Source organism: Nycticebus coucang, chromosome 15 (assembly GCF_027406575.1).
Source record: "Nycticebus coucang isolate mNycCou1 chromosome 15, mNycCou1.pri, whole genome shotgun sequence".
NCBI classification, from domain to species: Eukaryota; Metazoa; Chordata; class Mammalia; order Primates; family Lorisidae; genus Nycticebus; species Nycticebus coucang.
In genome coordinates this window covers 41,544,645-41,565,546 of record NC_069794.1, presented here as the reverse complement: position 1 = coordinate 41,565,546, position 20,902 = coordinate 41,544,645, and the positions used below count along the sequence as shown (strand labels likewise).

At 34.7% G+C, this 20,902-nt stretch overlaps 1 pseudogene; it reads right to left on the bottom strand.

Moving 5' to 3' along the window:
• Positions 1-265: 265 nt before the first annotated feature.
• The window catches only part of LOC128566431 (1-phosphatidylinositol 4,5-bisphosphate phosphodiesterase delta-4-like), a 61,216-nt pseudogene continuing 40,579 nt past the window's right edge, over positions 266-20,902 (bottom strand).

The following is a 20,902-nucleotide window of genomic DNA, read 5'->3' as shown; positions in this document are numbered from 1 at the left end:
AGCTCTATTTATGCCAGTGAGGACCCTGAGCACTGCATAGTGTTCTCTTGGGAGTCAGTACAGTTCTGGGTCAGGTCTCAGTACACAAACTCTGCCTAGGAAGCCTTGAAACTTCATTTATTCTTCCACTGGCTCTGGGCAGTGGGGATAATGCTTCTTTAGATTTCTCTGTTCCAAGTACCTCTCTGGATTTCTAATTGCAAGATGCTTTCACACCAGAGTTGATGGGAAAGATTAGTCCCAGATCCGGGTATGGGATTGAGCCTCAGGATCCATTCTCCTCCAGAAATTCCCAGATTCAGATGTACACAAAGATGGAAGCTGGGTGCAGACTGGTGCCATCCTTGGAGAATGGATGTATGTGGCAGTAACTTTGTTGCGCGCATATTCATGGCAGGGTGTATTGACCAATAAAGTCATTTTGGGATGTCCAGTCATAACCCTTTCCCACAAAGGCACCATGGAAAGTTCAGGCACCAGGACCTGGAAGCATAGTGTCTGCCCCCAGTAAGGATTAAAACCGTCATTCTGCACATAGTTGGTGTCTTGCTGGGTTGTGTTTGGACCGACACTAAGATCTGCACTTTCACAAGTGGATCCACAATGGATGCCTCTTTGGTCTTGTTCACTTTAGGGAGTTGGTGACCACCAATCACCTGGATTAAGAGGGTCTGGGCCTTGAAAGAGCTAATGGGACTCTCTGGGTGGAAGGAACTTTGAGCATTATGGAGGAAGTCTGGTTTCAGCACCCAGACACAGCCACCACTCTGGTGGAAGAGCTCATCATAGATAATCCATTTCAAGCCCTGCAGTCTGCATACTCATAGCCACCATCTGTCAGCCTGCATTCCAAAGTTCCTGGAGGTTGTAGTTGGAAGAGTCTGTCCTCAGGCCACTGGGGTACACACGGCTTAATTGCCAGGTATTTTGCTGCCCAAACTCATTGCCTTCTCTTTTTGTCTTTCCTCCATGGGCTCAGCTCCTGGAGCTCAGGCTTCAATTCTGTGTCATTTAGGGTCTCCTAATGAGGCATTTAGGCGACTCCTTTGCCTCTTCTATCATTAAGATCCTCCTCAAGCACATTTAATTTCTTCCCCTTCACCAAGATCTTCCTTCAAAACTCCTTGGGCTAGGGCAGTTGAGTGCGAAGCAGCCCACCCAACATGATGCTGTTCCCCCCAGAACCTTGCGTGTTATATAGTCTGTTGCTGCTCCCAGTTGCAGTGGTTCACCAGGGACAAGATGACTGGGTAGTCTAATGCCAGGAAGGCATACTATGCTACTGTGGCCACAACATCTTTGACTAGGATGCCGTAAGTCAGGGTGTGTCCTGGTAGGGACAGGTTCCCCACTAGGTTTCTCCCACACATCCAACTTCCACACAGTGGCACCCCTGCTTCAGTACCCCATCCAGACTCCTTCAAACTGCATCTCTATGGAACTTTCTCTGTCCCCTGGGACCACACTATCTGATTTTTGATAAATAAAAAAATAATATGCACTGGGGGAAAGAATTCCTATTTAATAAGTGGTGCTGAAAGAACTGATTAGCCACATATAAAAGACTGAACTTGAACCTACTCCTCTGCCATTGACAAAAATTGACTCTCACTGTATACAAGTTTTAAATTTAAGACAGAAAATTCTAGAACAGAGTGTGGGGAAAATGCTTGCCAAAATTGGCCTGGTAAAAGATTTTATGAAAAAGAGCCCCTTGACAATTGCAGTAACACCAAAAATAAATTAATGAGACATGATAAGCTAAGAAGTATTTTCTGTACAGCTAACAGTATTTTCTTTTGCAAAACTTATGTCTATGTCTATTTCCACATTTTGTTTTTTTGATGTTTGAGTTCTTTGTAGATTCTGGATATTAGCCTTTATTTGATGTATAGTTTGCAAATATTGTCTCCTCCTCCTGTACATATTCTCTTTACTCTGTTGAATATTTCCTTTGTTGTTCAGAAATTTTTATTGAATCAGGTTCCTTTTATTCATTGTTGTTTTAGCCGTACTTGGCTATAGGGTCTTAGTGATGCATTCTTTGCCTAGGTTCATTTCCAGAAGAATTTTTAAGCATTCGGTAAAATCCAGTACACTTCCATGTTAAAAATCCTCAATAATTTTGGCATAGAAAGAACATACTTAAAATTATAAAGCCATGTATGACAAATTCACACCCAATATCATACTGAATGGGGAAAAGTTGAAAGCATTTCCCTGAGAATGGGAACAAGGCAAGGGTGCCCTCTGTCACCACTTCTATTCAAAATGGTGCAGAAAGTCTTAGCCAGTCCAGTCAGGCAAGAAAAATAAAGAGTATCCAAAAAAGAACAGGGGAGTTCAAACTATCACTGTTTGTTAATGATATGTTCCTGTAAGTAAAACAAACAACAACAAAAAAAACCTTAATGATTCTGAATGAATACTCCGAGAATTGATAAATAAATTTAGCAATGTCTCAAGTTATAAAGTCAAGACATGTAAATTAGTAGCATTTCTATATACTATTGTAATCATAGTCAAATTAAAAATCATATCAAGGACTCAATACCACTTACCAGCTATGAAACAAAGAAGATACCTTGAAGTAAACTTAACCAAGGATGTGAAAGAACATTATAAGGAAACTACTGATGAAAGAAATTATAGACGACACAAATGGAAAAACATTTCATACTCTTGGGTGGGTAGAATCAACACCCTTAACATGTCCATGTTTCAATGTGATGTACAAATTCAAGTCCCATCAAAATACTGATGTCATATTTCACAGATATAGAATATTTAATCCTTAGCTTCATTTAGAACCAAAAAGAGCCCAATAACAAAGGCAATCTTAAACAAAGTGAACAAATATGGAGGCATCCCATTATCTGACTCCACATTATATTACAAGATTCTAGAAAAAGAAAGCAGCAGGGAAATGTTTTAAAGTAATGAAACAGACCAGTGAAACAGAAGGAAGAATCAGAAATAAAACCAACTACCTACAACCAACTGGTCTTCAACAAGAAGACAACAACATACACTAGGGAAAGGTAGTCCCAAATTTCACAAATAGCACAAATATCTGGTAGTCCTATTCAATAAATGGGGCTGAGGAACCTGGATAGCAATACATAAAAGAATGAAACAGGACCCCCATCACTTGCCAAATACAAACATTAATTCAAGATTAATCAAAAACTTAAATGTTAAACTTAAACCATAAAAATTCTAGAGGAAATATTTTCTTATTAAAAAAATAGACCATTAGAGTGTAGTGTAGGGCAGAGAAAGCTTGGATTCGAAAATTGGATTCGTCAATATGAACAGTTTAATAATGATACTGCATGACCATGCTTAACTTTAAGCACTTAGCTTTCTGATAATCGTTAAAATAATCAAAATATGTGGTATGAAGAAATTCACCCTCAATATCTTTGGCAAAGGAAGTAGGGGAGGAGGGTGGAATGCAACCATTCTGACCTGTGGTTCATAATGGTGTATCAGCCAAAAAGCAGATGAATGTTTCCTCTGAGGGCTCTTATTTTACCTCTGTGATGCTTCTCTCAGCTGAATGTGTTGGGGAATCTGGGAGAAACTTTCTCTTGGAAAAGGAGACTCTTTTCTACGAAATGGTGTCATAGTGGCTGATAATGCTACCATAATTGCCTTATCCATATTTATAATGTTCTCTTTTCTTGTGTTCAGTGTGTGGCCATAAGATGATGTGGAAAATATAAATGAACTTAATGAGATACACATTGAGTTATAAAAAAATAATCATATCTAAGTACTTATGTGTCTCTGTATTTGACCATTAATCTTTTTTGAAAAATAAAGTCAACTTCTGGTAGATAATGCCATTAAATATTTCCATCAAAGTATAAATTATGAAATTTAACTCTTTTTAAGTTTTATAATTTGTGTTTTTAAAACTCAAATGCTCTGCTTTGATGAAATGCATGATATTCTTAGAGAATGATTTAGCTTTCATCACCCAATGTTTTCTGTTTAATTGAAATACCCTAAAAGTTAAGTTGCAAGGTAATAAAAATTAATTATATATATGTGTGTGTGTGTGTATGTGTGTGTGTTTGTGTGTATATATATATATACGTCTGTGTCTGTACATACTTGTGTGCATACACAGTTAGCTGACATATGTAAATCACATAGATGGATACCTGATGTGGACTAAGTGCTATGGAGATCTTGCTATTATTATTGTTGTTGCTGCTGCCATTACTGTTATTATTTAATATTAAACTGATTTCTAGATATTTAATAGAAGTTGCACAAATATCTGCTCATTGTTTTTAAGTGTCAATTGAAAGAAAATTGGAAGACATAATTTTTAACTATCAGATAAGTTTATTGGACCCTAGAAATTATTATGAAAGTGTAGCAGCCTGTATCACCTATGACTAGGAGGAGTGAGAGTTATAAGAAATACCTGTATAGCTCAATAATGGAACACCTTGGTGGAAGGGGCATGGAGAGGGATTTAGCTCTCCTAACAAGCATGAGAGCTCGCGAGATGAGAGCAGTGATGAATTGGCAGTCTCTACACCTGTGGTGTTGAGCGGCATGAGATCAGCCTTATATTAGGCTGGAGGAGAAGGCAGTTGGGAGCATGCACATTCTATCACAGACTCGCTTACTCTGACTCTGTCTCCTCTCCTGCCTGCAGAACGCCAGTGCGGCGTCACTCTGCGGAAGATTACCAAGCTCTGCTAAAGACTAAGATCTTTCTAAGAAGACTGCTTTACTCTCTCTAAGACACTCTCTCTCCAGCTAAAGTAGATAGCCCTTAGGCACCTAAGAGAAACTATACCAGTGCAAGGTAACTGAGTGGTCCATGTCCAGAATTTAGTTAAGCCAGGCCCGAGACCTGGCCAGTCCTGGGTCCTGACAAGTGGTGTCAGGAATGAGATGTGACATGAAAGTATTATAAACCAAACATTAGTATAATACACAGTATCACCTTCAAATTGACTACCTCCCTACATTGACTACCTCCTTACATTGACCTCATTTTCATATGCATATACCACAGGTACATATCAGTATAGTAGGCCTAATTCCTTATGTTAACCATCTCCATATATTGATCAATTTGTTAAAGTCTCTTGGATGGTCAACTTACAGAGGTTTTACTCTGTGTGTGTGTGTGTGTGTGTATAAATCTTTTTACTTGATGCATAAAAGTGACATAAAGCTCTCAGAGAAGATATTGCACATAGTTATTTCTTGGTTAAATTTTTTTTGTTTAAAGTGTATTTAAATAATTGAGGTATTAAATAGGGCTTAAAAAAAGAAAAAGTTTAAAAAACTAGATAAATGATTAAAAGTTACTCTTTTTATGTTTCTTGACACAAATAGAACTGCTCTGTGCAGTAGTAGTCTATTGAGAGTAAAGAGCTCTGACATAGGCATAATACTCTCTTCATAGATTTGTTAGTCTGTACTGTGTGGAATTGTCTGCACCTGTCTCCTGTAAAGTTTATGCTGTCCTAGGAAATAGCACATTAGTTCAGAAGCATGTAGGGTAGCTTAGACAGTGAAAGCAGTTGAGCAGAAGGTGTGCCGTAACATGGTAATAATAAAATTTACTAATTAGAATATATGAACATTGATGTGTCTGACCAAAAGGTTAAGTAGCAGATTGTGTGGCTTCAAACTGACCACCTGGCAACCGAAAGCCTGCCTTTCAGATGCACATTTCTTCAGAGAAAAAGTTAGATTTGAAAAATACTTTGAAAGTGCGTATGGGAAGGAAGATGATCAGGGAACTTGTCTAAAAGGTACTTTTATATTACGTTTGACTTAAGTTAGAAAAACTTCAATTACTTATATCAGAGAATAGAGGACTAATCATGAAGATATTATGAACAAGGATATACCATAATAAGCATCTTTCCTGCTGGGAAACAAGACGAAAAGAAACAAAACTCCTTACAATATCACTGATATGAAGAAAGTGAGGGAATGTGTTCTTGTTCTTCCTTTTTTTTTATTTTTTTAATTCTGTGTTCAAATCTCAAGATCTCAGAATTTTAATTACCATCCTTTCACATCTCTCTGACCCTGCAATTAGGATGTTCTTAATCTATCTTCCAGACTTTTTCAATGTTTCAAAGCTTGTAGTTACTTAAAAAAAATAAATAAGAACGGTCCTTCCTATGACCAAAAACTCCCTTCTTCCTACCACACACACACATACATCATAACAGGTTGATAATTTTAACAAACTTTTGATATTTGAAATGAGCAAGAAAAAGACTTGTCATCTCAGGTAGCAGAAGATAACCTGGCAGAAGTATAGAAAGGAAAAGTTTCCTTTTGTATAATTTTTAAAAGCGAGGCTTCCTTGAAGTATTAGCACTTTTTATACTTCCTTTTACATATTTTGACAAAGATGCATAAATACATCATCACATTCAATCAAATGCAATACATAAAAAAGGAAGCATAGGATATTAACTAATATTTTAGCTATACATATGTGCAAATAAAACCTATCACTATCTATTTTCATCTACTAGTGATCCTAATGTTGCACTTTGTGATAACACTGTCTCATATTCAGATAATATTTTCTTTAACAGTTGTAATGATAATTTCTCTAGGCAGAATATTGTCTACACTGCTAATGGAACATAAAACTTCAGAGCATTTGTTTTTAAAAGGATTGGCAATAGGGCGGCCCCTGTGGCTCAGCGTGTAGGGCGCCGGTCCCATATGCCAGAGGTGGTGGGTTCAAACCCAGCCCTGGCCAAATTAAAAAAAAAAAAAAAAAAGGATTGGCAATAATATGTTGAAACAGATTATTCTAAAGATGAAGTCATAAAACATATTAAGCCATGTAAAATACTGACTGAAAATAGAGCAAATTTGTGCATAAAATATTAAATTCAACATAAATTCATCATTTAGCATTTTAAAACATTAAATCATAAATTAAAGACTAGTTTAAATTCCATATAGATTTTAACATTGTAGCTTAGAATAAAAAGGAATCTTGAATTTGTGTAGAAACCATTTACTTTTCTACTGACAATTTATTTTTGCATTATACAATATTAATTGAAGGAATACCTTAAATATTGTGAATATAGACATCTCTTTAAAATTGCAAAAATCACAATTGAAAGGAAAGATAAATGTAATTATGTGACTTTTTGTGTATTTTTCTTAAAAGACATTTTGTATTTCTACATACAAAGATGGACATAGAGTACATTGAAAATAGGACACTATCTACATAGCAATTAGATTGTATATATTTAACTTTTGTACATGAACTCTGTTAGCAAGTCTCCTAAAATTTGTAAATGTAATTCTTATTTGTAGAACAAAATATTATATGACAATACATAGGTGCTCTACAATGGCCTAGGTACCATAAAAAATATTTTTGTTAATTTGCCTGACTATAATTAGTCTTGAGATATAGGAAAACTTAGAACATGTCCCTAGTCCTCAAATTCTTCTTCAGCATAATATAGAGATCACTGGAAAGATTATGGGGCATAATCAAATTTTGAAATTCGAACTTACTATAATTTTATGTGAGCAATAACTAGTTCCAGTATTTAAAAAAAAAAAAAACAAAACTAGTTTTGGGCCTAGACCTTTAAAAAATTTGGTAAAATACTCAGGTTTTTTTTTAATAATCATGTTAACAGTAACCTTAAAGACCAGTGTTTCAGATGACATAACAAGATGGAGAAGGGATGCCTAACATGCCTCAATCAAACTTTAAGCAAGAAATAAATCTTAATTGTGTTAATCAGAAAAAAAATAATATAAAATTTGAAAATTTTTGCCAGTATCAGTGTTCCTAAGGTCCTTATATGTGGCTTCTTTTATCTTGGTTTGGCATTAGACTGAGGAGCTTAGGTCATTATACATTTTTGCAAAACAACATTGACTGAAGTTGTCAATTTAGTCTCAGTGGTCTGAGCTGACAATATCAAAAGTATCTTGTCACTTAATAAGGTATAATGATAAAAGAAGTGGCCAGTAGAAAAGTTAATGAATACTCACTCTGGAAAAGACATATAAAATTTTCTGAACAGTCCTTTACACAGATATGCATGCAAATATATACAGAAACACCCACATTGTTTTATAACTAGAACATGGACTAGAGTGCTATTAAATTATTACTATATCCTATGATATATAATATAAAATTTAAAAGTATGGTTATTGGAATACTGATGTGAATACTTTTGGTCTAGATAGCTTTGAATTTGCTTCTCTGAGTTTTTGATACCTCATTTATAAATAATAGAGGGGAAGGTCTTAAGAGATTCTGATAGTGCATTCAGTACACTGTTCCTGTAATTGTTTTTATTGTATTTTATCTGTTTGGTAATTTTATTTCCTTATATATAAATAATATAGACTCACTCGTGTGTGTGTGTGTGTGTGTGTGTGTGTGTTGAGGGAGGAGAGGTAGATCTCCCTTTAAATGGCCTGTGCCAGCAGAAACTCATGCAAGTAAAAATCATGTACTTGTTTTTGGGCGCGTCTGTGGTTTATATATTACTAAGGATTTCCAAAAGTTTATGGAAAATGTGTATTATATAAAAAAAAAAAAACTATGCATGGATTTCAAAGTTTTAGGGCAGAAAAAATAAACTTATAATAACTTGTTATAGCATATCTGAACAGAATGTAGTTTGAGGCACTAAGAAGGATTAGATACCCTATCAAAGCAACATGAATTCTGTTAAAATTGAAATAAGAACAAACATCAAATTTATGGTGAAGTTTGGATGGAAAAATGGTGGAACCATTGATGCTTTATACAAAGTTTTTTTTGGGACAATGTCTCAAAGAAATCAGCAGTTTACAAATGGATAATTCATTTTAAGGAAAAATGACATGATGTTGAAGATGAAGCTTGCAGAAGCAGATCATCCACATCAATTTACCAGAAAAAAAAAACTATTCATTTTCATGCCTTAATTGAATGTAGACAACACCACAGACATCTCAGTTTATTCACACAATTCTGTCTGAAAATTTAAAGTTGAATACATTTCCATTTGATAGGTGTCAAACCTGTTGTGCTCTGATTAACTACAGACAAGAGCAGACTTTCAGTAGAAATTTTAAATAAGTGGGGTCATGTCCTTGAATCATTTTTCTGTAACCAGAGATGAAACATGGCTTGACCAGTTTGATTCTGAACACGGAACACAATCAAAAAGATGGCCACAAATAGGTGAACGTGGTGCAATCACTGCAAAAGTGGATCAGACAAGAAGCACCTGGCTCCAGTTGTTCTACTTGCTAGCCCCTGTTCTTTTAGGTACTTACCATGACTTTTACTGAAGATTTCACAGTTGGTATACATTTCCTTCCATCTATTCTGCCATTATCATTGAAATAGCCACTCTACCTAGATGTTTCCTTTCAGTACTCTAATTTTTTTTTGTCCATCAAGACCTTGCCTTGGGAGCCACTCAGTGATCTACTTCCACAGTCAAACACTAGAAAAACCTGATATCTGCAAGCTTTTCACAAATTGACTTCCAAGTATCTGGCATTTATAAGGCTATATTTTCACTTTTGAACTAGATCACTGGAGAACCTCAGTTTAAAATTTTTCATTTGTATGAGAACTTCAAATTCATTGTATTTACCATCTGTCTCTTTGCCTCCCTCATTTTATTATCTCCTTCATTAACCATCATTCTAATCACTCATTTACATATGTAATCACTTACCTATGGTTTACTCTTGGTCAAATATTTTGGGCAAAATACTAACAATAATTAAGACCTACTTTGCTACGTTTTATTTTTCTGTTCCCAAGTAGTTGTAGCAGGTGAAAAACACACAACATTTTGTAAACCTCAGGTAAAATCGTAATCCTGTCAATTCTGTTTTTACATTTCCTTATCATTATTCTGCCCTAGACTCCAATATTCATATATTTTATTTTTTATTGTTTGGGATTCATAGATAGTACTGAGAATTAGGTTACACTGATTGCATTTGTAAGATAAAGTCCCTCTTATAATTGTGTCCCACCCCCAAGAGGTCAAGAGGTGAGCCATACACTGTCACTTCCTGTCCCTCTCCTTCCTCCCCCTCCCTACTTGCTCATTACCCTACCTGACCCTTGTATTAGCTCATCTACTGCCTTCCTATTAGAATAGAGTACATTGGATTCTTGCTTCTCCATTCTTGTAATGCTTCACTAAGTAGTATGTGTTCTGAAATTATACTTCTTTTCCTGGTACACATTTTCACTGGTTGCTTTTTTCCCTGCAACTTTCTAGAGAAACAAACTGCCTTCTGTTAGATTGACTCTAAAACTATGGGATTTTCCTTTACATCTTCTCATGTCAAAATAAAGGCTTGGTTCTCATACTTCTCTGCTTTGTTTATACTCAGTTTCCAGTTAATGTCATTTACACATAAATATTTAAACATCATTTATTTGGTAATGACTCCAAAATGTATTTCTCCAGCCTCAACCATTACCCTAAGTTCCTAAATGTAAAACAAGTTAATGTGTCCAAAGACAGTAGTTTACTTCTTCCCATATCTGCTTCTGCCCCACCAACCTTTACTTCATTTTCTCAACTTGGTTATTTTTAATTTTATTCACACAGTTCTCATGCCTCTATCTATGAAATTATTCTATACTCTCTTAATCTCTTTCTCTCACATATATGTTTAATTCATTAGGAAATTTTATTGCTTTTTATTAACTGTAGATCCAGAATCTGATGATTTCTCACCCTATTTTTGTCACAACTTTCTTAGTTCCAAGAAACATCCTCTCTCTCTAGATTACAATCATTTTATCTGCTATTCTTGAATCCACTCTTGTCTTTTTGTAGACTTACTTTTCCATACAGAAACTAGTGTATCTCTTCTAAAATTTTCCCAACATTTACATCTCAGAATAAAATCCAATATCTTTACCAAAATTTGGAAATCCCTAATTGATCTCACTATATATATTTTTAGAATCATCCACTCACTTTGTTCTAACCACTATGCCTCCTCCCCTCACTTTTCTTGGGAAAGGTCAAACATGTACCTCAAATATCACTATGAAACCTCCAATTACTGCTATTTCTTTGTTGATTGTTCCAGCAGTTATCAGCTGGTACATACCCTCACTCAGATATCTGTTCAGAGGTAATTTACCTCATTAGAAGTAACAGAAATTGACATCTAAAAATATTTCAAGGGTAGAATGATGAACTGAGCATCTAAGACAGAAATCCGTAGTGTGAAGTTGTATGAAAATATCAAAATGATTTTATCAAACATATTTTTAATTAAATTGTGGTATTCTGGTTTTCCTCAAAACTTTTTTCTTAAAATTTCCCATGATCATTGAGAAAGAGATTAAACATACTCATTCAAATGAAAACACACTTAACCTCATTTATTTTGGAGGGACAATTAATTATGTCTACAAAGGGGGTAAAATGCCAAGAATATTTCTAATAAAAAGGGAAAGCAAAAATAATAAGATCATCTTGTTACAGCATTATTCAAAATAATACTGTTGTCAATAGCACTTATGAAGGGCTGTATTTTGAAGAACTGTTTGGAGGAGTTTTCCTTGTCAGTCTTCAAAGGTTTTAAATAGTGACACTGTATACCTTTTGTAAAATGGTTTCATAGTCTTAATAAAGCAACATGGTAGGAAATAGTTTTTCTATAAAACCTCTTTAATTTTTTTCACTCTATTTTTACTAGATCCAGTCATCATATTTTATCTTCACAAATAAACATTTAATATTACAATTTTGATGGTGTTTTACATATCTGCTAAAAGTCCCACATCTACTTTCTCCTATAATTAAAACATTTCTCCTCTATCACATGACCATTTGAGTTTACTCTACCTCAGGGGTAGAAGATGTGAGCTTAACACTTTAGTTGTATTATTTTTTCTTTAGTACAAGTTCTTTTTTATGTTTTATTATTATCCCACATTGAATTAAGCCTAATTGCCTATTGTTTATCAGGTATTTTGGAACATTTTTCCAAAATGAAGGACTGGTCTGAATTGCAGGCACATCCTACAATTACTGAAAAATTTTAAAGCTAAGTAAGACATAATGGCCCAAAGGAAAGAACTCAAAGAGCTAATATTAAAGGAACAGGTTGATCTGTATTTTCTGGAAAGGAGCAGGCAAAGAAATACAGCAGAAGATTTTGGTATTAACAAGATCACAATTAGCAATATCCAAAAACACAAATCTGAGTACGTGGTCAGATATGCTAAGGATATGAAATGCAACTCCAACTATGAGATATGCCTCAAATATAAGATATGTCTTTATTTATGGGATATGGTAGAAGCTCACCTTAGAAATGTCCTTAACTAGATATTCTTCTACTCTAAAACTCACTTACCTCCTAAGTGCAAATGAACTGTCATATATGTATCTTTTCAATTTTTTTCTTGTTATATTAAAATCACAATAACTTGCAATAAAATAAAATTTTCTCATGATTATTGTGCAGCCCACATGCTAGAATGATTACCAATGTATCACATCCCTGAGTAAGAGTGAAACCTGTGAATTGCTTCTAATGAAAAACATATGGGAAAGAAGATGGGCTGTTCCCTCCCAACCAGATTACATTATATTAATATAAAACTCATGATTAGCAGACTGGAGGGAGAGCGACACCCTTGCTGACTTTAAAGTAGCATGCTAACATTTGTAAGAGGGCCTGTGAGAAGACTGCATGACTATGAACTGCAGGGGGCTCAAGAAAGTAAGAGTGGCTCCCACATATTCAGCATAAAATTACCCTAGAGTTACAAAGGGATAAATTATTCCAACTACTTCAATGATATTGGAAACTGATTCTTTCCAATCAGTCCTCCAGATAAGAATCCAGCATAGCCAGCATCTTGATTGAAGCATTGTGAGCCTTTAATCCAAATAATATATTAATTACCAGACTACACTGGCAAAAGAGCTGGACACGAAATGGCTAAAATTCTTTTATCTCATGGTACCTACATGGTAACAAAGGTAAGTTGGCTTAATTCCCTATGTGTGTGGTAATTTGTTGCAATGAATTAGAAAATTATACTATTATTTTTTACAATACAATTTTAAATACTATTTTTACAATGATATCAACTTATTTTATATAATTGTGAATTCTTCATTGCATCCTGCCATTTTTCTACAATTCACTGTATTTTATCAGAGAACACAAACATTAAGCAATACTATTACTTTGCATTAGCCTACGCACTAAGAAAAAAGTTTCTTACCAAAAGGTATAAAATATGGATACAAAGTACATAACAACTCTATATCTTATATATATTTTGAGATAGAAAATAAAGAAAAATCATATTTGTTTAAAAGAAGAAGCACTTTCCTATAGTCGATTTTTTGGAACATGATTCCTTCTGTGATGTAGACACTAATCAAATGCATTTGAGAATAAGGAAGCACAGCACGAACTTACAACCCTTCATGCTCAGAAATAATGTATTGCCAAGCACAAAGGGAAGATTTAAGCTCATTCAAATTATTCTTTACTTATTAAATATAGACTGCATAAATTTCTCTAGAAATTTTCACCACTTGAACAAAGGTGTACTAACCATTTCAACTAGAACATTGTTAACCTTTTTTTAGGCCATGAACTTAAAGTGTATAAAAATTCAGCCATCTTTTTTTTCCCCCCACTGGGGATAGCTGGAGGATAATTTTCTAGAAGTACAGATATAGTGGTCTCCCTTTAAATGTAATTGTATCAGAACAAGCTCCTTACTATCTTTCTGCTCCTGCCGCTGTTGTGATAGTCAGCGCTGGGCCTAATCTTATTGTTAATGTCAAAGACCAAACATGACAGCCCCAGACAAGATAGGCTCCAGTGAATGACAGAGTAATCAGTCTGGCAAAGAACTGGCTCATCCATAACGGATCAGACTCTGCAAAGTCACTATCGGTGTGTTCACATGTTTGCTTCTTTTCTCATTTTGATGGCAGCTTAGATCATTTAACATCATATCCTTGTGTCAAAGATTATTTGAAATTCATGTTATTCTAATACTCTAAAGTAAACTGGATAAAAATGTTGTAAAAGTCAGTTGTATCAATATATAAAATTCACAATATCTGAGCACATTCTGTGAAAATTATTATAAAATATGATCTTTCACATTTTCAAAAATTACCCATCTTACAGTCAATTGTCTAAAATGCAATAGTCAACAGTTTCTAGTCAGGCTATAAAGATGTGTAGACTTTATGTTTTTATGTTTTCTATTCTATTTGCTAATGATGTTTATTTTAAGTATTTAATTAAATTCATATTTTGTACTCTAAAAGACAGATGTACATTAGCCAATGTAGTATATTCTATATGCTTAAACATTTTTAAGAAAATGAAGAAAATCATGTGCTAATATTTTATTTCTGTGAAATATTTTATCATATAGCCTTTAAAGAGTATAACAACAGTTAAATTCCTTTTAAGGAAAATATGACATTCAAGCATTAGTATTAGGTATTTTCTAAGTTTCTCATACCATGCTTTTTGAAAAAGATACTGTATCTTCTATTAATAAATTTCACTCTATGTGTGTATGTGTATCCCAGTTCTGCAATAGATACTTTGTAATATTTAGCCTAACATCAATTTATTAGGACAAGAAAAACATGAATGAATACAGTTACTTAACAGCTCAAATTAAAAGCATGGGTGATAATATAAATGCAGTATTAAAGAAACTATGAATAGCTCAGTTAGGTGTTATAGAAAAAAAGATGTTGTTTTGATACACATATGATAAATTTTCAAAATAAGTGGAAAATTGTAGTATTTGGGGACTATATGCAAGTAAAAAAAATCAACAATAAAAAAATGAGAAAATAACTTTCATTTTAATCTTGAGAAAGTAATGTTATTATATGTATGCTGATTTACATTCTGATGCTCTTTTAATAATCAGACCAGAATTTTTAATTACATAAATTTCCTGTGACTACATGATGAGCTAGTGGAATAATGCAATGTGAATTTATATCAAAATATGTCTTATTTAATAATTAATATTTTATATAAATTTTTAAATAATATTTTATATACATTTTATATAACATCAAATTTATATAATTTTGGTTCCCTAAAATAACATTATAGTATTGTTGCTATTATATACACTTGAAATTCAAAGTACACATTTATTTTTAAATTCTATTTTATGATTACTAACTTTAATTAATAACAAGAAATACTCCAAGCAATGTTCCTGCAACATTTAGTTTTTTGTTTACTTTGAAAGGAGTTTTTTTTTTTTTTTTTTGAGACAAAGTCTCATTATGTGGCCCATTGGTAAAGTGCTGTGGCATCACAGCTCACAGCAACATCAAACTCTTGAGCTCCAGTGATTCTCTTGCCTCAGCCTCCCAAGTAGATGAAACCAGACACCCACCACAATGCCCAGCTATTTTTTTGTTGCAGTTGTCATTGTTGTTTAGCTGGCCCAGGCTGGGTTTGAACCCATCAGCCTTGTTGCATGTGGCCTGCATAGTAACCTTTGTCCTATGGCATGGAGCCAAAAGGAGCTATTTTATTGACAAAGAATAGAGAATGCTAGCTGTCCTTTACTTCCAATAAAGTCTCAAATCCTATTATTGAGGTGCTCCACCCTCGTGATCTAATTACTTCTTAAAGACTTCATCTTCTAATCTCAATCTATTGGGGTTATGATTTCAATAGAGAAATTTTGGGAGAATACATATACGCAGTCCAAAATATGTGGTAAATTCACACTTGCAAAAACATGACAGTTAAAGAGCAGTGGAGACAATGGACAGCCTTGTCTTGTTCCTGATCTGAGTGGAAATGATTTCAACTTAACTTCATTTAATACGAAATTGGCTGTGGGTTTGCTGTAGATGGCCTCTATCAGTTTAAAAAATGTCCCTTCTATACCAATTTTCTTAAGTGTTCTGATCATGAAGGGATGCTGGATATTATCAAAAGCTTTTTCTGCATCAATTGAGAGAATCATATGGTCTTTGTTTTTTAATTTATTTATGTGCTGAATTATATTTATAGATTTACGTATTTTGAATGAGCCTTGAGACCCTGGGTTAAAACCGAATTGGTCATGATGTATAATTTGTTTGATGTGTTGCTGAATTATGTTTGTCAGGATCTTATTGAGTATTTTTGCATCACTATTCACTAGTGATATTGGTCTATAATTTTCTTTTCTTGTTGGGTCTTTCCCTGGTTTAGAGATCAAGGTAATGTTTGCTTTGTAGAATGTGTTGGATAGTATTCCTTCCTTTTCTATATTTTGGAAGATGTTTAGTAATATGGGTACTAGTTCTTCTTTAAAGGTTTGGTAGAATTCTGACGTGAAGCCACCTGATCCTGGGCTTTTCTTTTTAGGGAGGTTTTGTACAATTTATGCTAATTCAGAACTTGATGTGGGCCTGTTCAACATTTCCACTTGATTCTGGTTTTCTTGGAAGGTGATGTGCTTCCAAGTATTTGTCAATTTCCTTCAGATTTTCATATTTCTGAGAATAAATTTTCTTGTAATATTCATTAAGGATTTTTTGAATTTCTGAGGAGTCTGTTGTTATTTTGTCTTTGTTGTTTCTGATTGATGAGATTAGAGATTTTACTCTTTTGTTCCTGATTAGGTTGGCCAAAGGTTTATCTATTTTATTGACCTTTTCAAAAAAACAACTTTTTGATTTATTGATCTGTTGTATTATTCTTTTGTTTTCAATTTCATTTAATTCTGCTCTAATTTTGGTTATTTCTTTTCTTCTACTTGGTTTGGGGTTGGAATGTTCCTCCTTTTCCAGTTGCTTGAGATGTCCCATTAAGTTGTTGACTTCCTCACTTTCAGTTCTCTTGAGGAAGGCTTGCAGTGCTATAAATTTCCCTCTTAGGACTGCCTTTGCGTTATCCCAGAGATTCCGATAATTCCTGTCTTCATTGTTGTTTTGTTCCAAAAATTTGGCAATTTCCTTCTTGATCTCATCTCTGACCCAGCTATCATTCAGCATAAGGTTATTTAACTTCCATGTTTTTGTATGAGTATTCAGATTCCTGTTGTTATTCAGCTCAACTTTTTATTCCATGGTGGTCCGAGAAAATGCAGGGAATAATTTGTATTCCTTTAAATTTACTGAGGTTAGACTTGTGACCTAAGATGTGATCAATTTTGGAGTAAGTTCTATGGGCTGATGAGAAGTATGTGTATTCAGTTTTGTTGGGATGAAATGTTCTGTAGATGTCTGCTAGATCCAAATGTTGGATGGTTAGGTTTAAATCTAAAATTTCTTTGCTCAGCTTCTTATTGGAGGATCTATCCAACACTGCCAAAGGAGTGTTGAAATATCTGACTATTATAGAGCTGGAGGAAACAAGTTGCTCATGTTTGTTAGAGTTTCTCTTATAAATTGAGGTGCATTCTGGTTGGGTGCATAGATATTAATAATTGAAATCTCATCATATTGAGTATTACCCTTAACAAATATGAAGTGACCATTCTTATCCTACCTTACTTTTGTTGGGTTAAAACCTATTGTGTCTGCAAACAGAATTGTAGCACCTGCTTTTTTCTGATTACCATTTGCCTGAAATATGGATGACCATCCTTTCACCCTGAGCCTTTATTTATCTTTTAAAGTAAAATGTGACTCTTGTATGCAGAATATATCTGGCCTGAGTTTTTGTATCCAGTCAGCTAACCTGTGCCTATTTAGAGGACAGTTTAAGCCATTCAAATTAATGGACAATATTTATAAGTCTGATAAAATTTTGGGTATCGAGTTTTTTGAAAGTCCAGTGGACATTTTTAATCCTTTTACCACTGTGGAAGTTGGAATTTGATCAAAAGTTTCTGATTGAGATTACTTTTGTGGTAGAGGATTGGGCTGGTCATTATGGAGGATAGGTCTGAGAATATTCTGAAGAGCTGGTTTGGTTATGGCAAGTTTCTTCAACATATGAATTAAATACCGTAATGAAAGTATTTAATTTCTCCATCATAAATGAAACTCAGTTTAGCTGGATACAGGATCCAGAGTTGAATGTTATTTTGCTTTAGGAGATTAAAAGTCGATGACCAACCTCTTCTGGTTTGAAAAGTTTCAGCAGAGAGATCTGCAGTCATTCTAATATTCTTCCCTTTGTAGGTAATAAATTTCTTGCATCTGGCTGCTTTCAGAATTTTCTCCTTCATATTAACTTTAGTGAAGTTAATTATGATATGCCTGGGGGATTTCTTATTCGGATTCAGTCATGCTGGGGTTCTGAAACTGTCTGCTATCTGAATTTCAGAATCTCTTGGCTTGTTTGGAAAATTCTCTTTCATAATTTCATGCAGAAGAGCCTCTGTGCCTTGTAAGGTCACTTCATCACTTTTAAGGATTCCAATGAGGTAGATATTAGCCTTCTTTAAATTATCTCAGCGCTCTCTGAGAGAATGATCCATTTTTGCTCTCCTTTTCTCTTCCTCTTGGAAAGTTTGGGAGCATTCAAAGGTTTTGTCTTCAATGTCAGAAATCCTTTCTTCTGCTTGCTCCACTCTGTTACAGAGGGATTCTACTGTGTTTTTCAGATCTTTGAGGGCTGCAAATTCTTGCTTCAGTGCATCAAAATCTTTGGTCGTTTGGTCTTAAAATTTGTTAAATTCTTGAGACAACTTTCAAATTTCTCCTTAAATTTCTAATTCTGACTTTTGAATTGCTCCTCAAATTTCTAATTCCAAATATTCCTCCATTCTATCAATCTTGTTTGCAATCCAAATTCTGAATTTGATTTCTGACATCTCGGCCAGCTGTTTATGAATTGGATCTTCAGTTACATCGGCCATATCTTTCCTTGTGGGGGTTGATCTATTCTGGTTACTCATGTTACCAGAGGTTTTGTGCTGATTCTGCCCCATGATTATTTTACAAAATTTGATTTTTCCCTTGGAGCTTTGTCAAGGACCTGTACAGTTCTATGGCCTTAGATACTGGGGACCTGTTTGGTGTAGTGGGGCTAAGTGTTCCGTCGTGTTTTCAGTTGGTCTCTGTTTGACCCTAGTGAAACAGTTACTCTGGGTTGAAGTCTCAGTTGGGGAGAAATACCAGCAATTAAGTCACCACACCCCCCATAGGCAACAATTGGAAAAGGAAAATCAAACCTTCCTACCACCACACATCCAGGGCACCACTTGAATAGTTCTTGGGAGATTGGCTCAGTTCAAAAAGTCCAAATCAGTTGTCTCAGTCAGCACTTGTCTCAGGTGGGAGAGTTTAAAAGGTCTCTGGCAACTGAATCACAGGGGTCTGTGACAACACCATTATGGAAGTTTTAGCTACCGCAATTAGGGAAGAAAAGGCGATCAAGGGGATTCATATAGGTTCAGAAGATATCAAAATTTCGCTCTTTGTAGATGATATGATTGTATATCTAGAAAACACCAGCGATTCTACTACAAAACTCTTAGAAGTGATCAAGGAATACAGCAGTGTCTCAGGTTACAAAATCAACATTCATAAATCAGTAGCCTATATATATATACCAACAATACTCAAGCTGAAAAACAGTTAAGGATTCTATTCCATTCACAGTAGTGCCAAATAAGATGAAATATTTGGGAGTTTATCTAACAAAGGAGGTGAAGATAACTATGAAACTCCAAGAAAAGAAATAGCTGAAAATGTTAACAATTGGAAAAACATACCATGCTCATGGCTGGGAAGAATCAACATTGTTAAAATGTCCATACTACCCAAAGCAATATACAATTTTAATGCTATCACTATTAAAGCTCCACTGTCATACTTTAAAGATCTTGAAAAAATAATACTTTGTTTTACATGGAATCAAAAAAAACCTCGAATAGCCAAGACATTACTCAGAAATAAAAACAAAGCAGGAGGAATTATGCTACCAGACCTCAGACTTTACTACAAATCAATAGTGATCAAAACAGCGTGGTACTGGCACAAAAACAGAGAAGTAGATATCTGGAACAGAATAGAGAACCAAGAGATGAATCCAGCTACTTACTGCTATTTGATTTTTGACAAGCCAATTAAAAATATTCAATGGGGGAAAAGATTCCCTATTTAACAAATGGTGCTGGGTGAACTGACTGGCAACCTATAGAAGACTGAAACTGGACCCACACCTTTCACCATTAACTAAGATAGACTCTCACTGGATTAAAGATTTAAACTTAAGACATGAAACTATAAAAATACTAGAGGAGAATGCAGGGAAAACCCTTGAAGAAATTGGTCTGGGTGAGTATTTCATGAGGAGAACCCCCCGGGCAATTGAAGCAGCTTCAAAAATACACTACTGGGATTTGATCAAACTAAAAAGCTTCTGCACAGCTAAGAACACAGTAAGCAAAGCAAGCAGACAGCCCTCAGAATGGGAGAAGATATTTGCAGGGTATATCTCTGACAAAGGTTTAATAACCAGAATCCACAGAGAACTCAAACGCATCAGCAAGAAAAAAAACAAGGGATCCCATCGCAGGCTGGGCAAGGGATTTGAAGAGAAACTTCTTGAAGAAGACAGGCGCACGGCCTTCAGACATATGAAAAAATGCTCATCATCTTTAATCATCAGAGAAATGCAAATCAAAACTACTTTGAGATATCATCTAACTCCAATGAGACTAGCCTATATCACAAAATCTCAAGACCAGAGATGTTGGCGTGGATGCGGAGAAAAGGGAACACTTCTGCACTGCTGGTGGGAATGCAAATTAATACATTCCTTTTGGAAAGATATATGGAGAACACTCAGAGATCTAAAAATAGATCTGCCATTCAATCCTGTAATTCCTCTGCTGGGCATATACCCAGAAGACCAAAAATCACAACATAACAAAGATATTTGTACCAGAATGTTT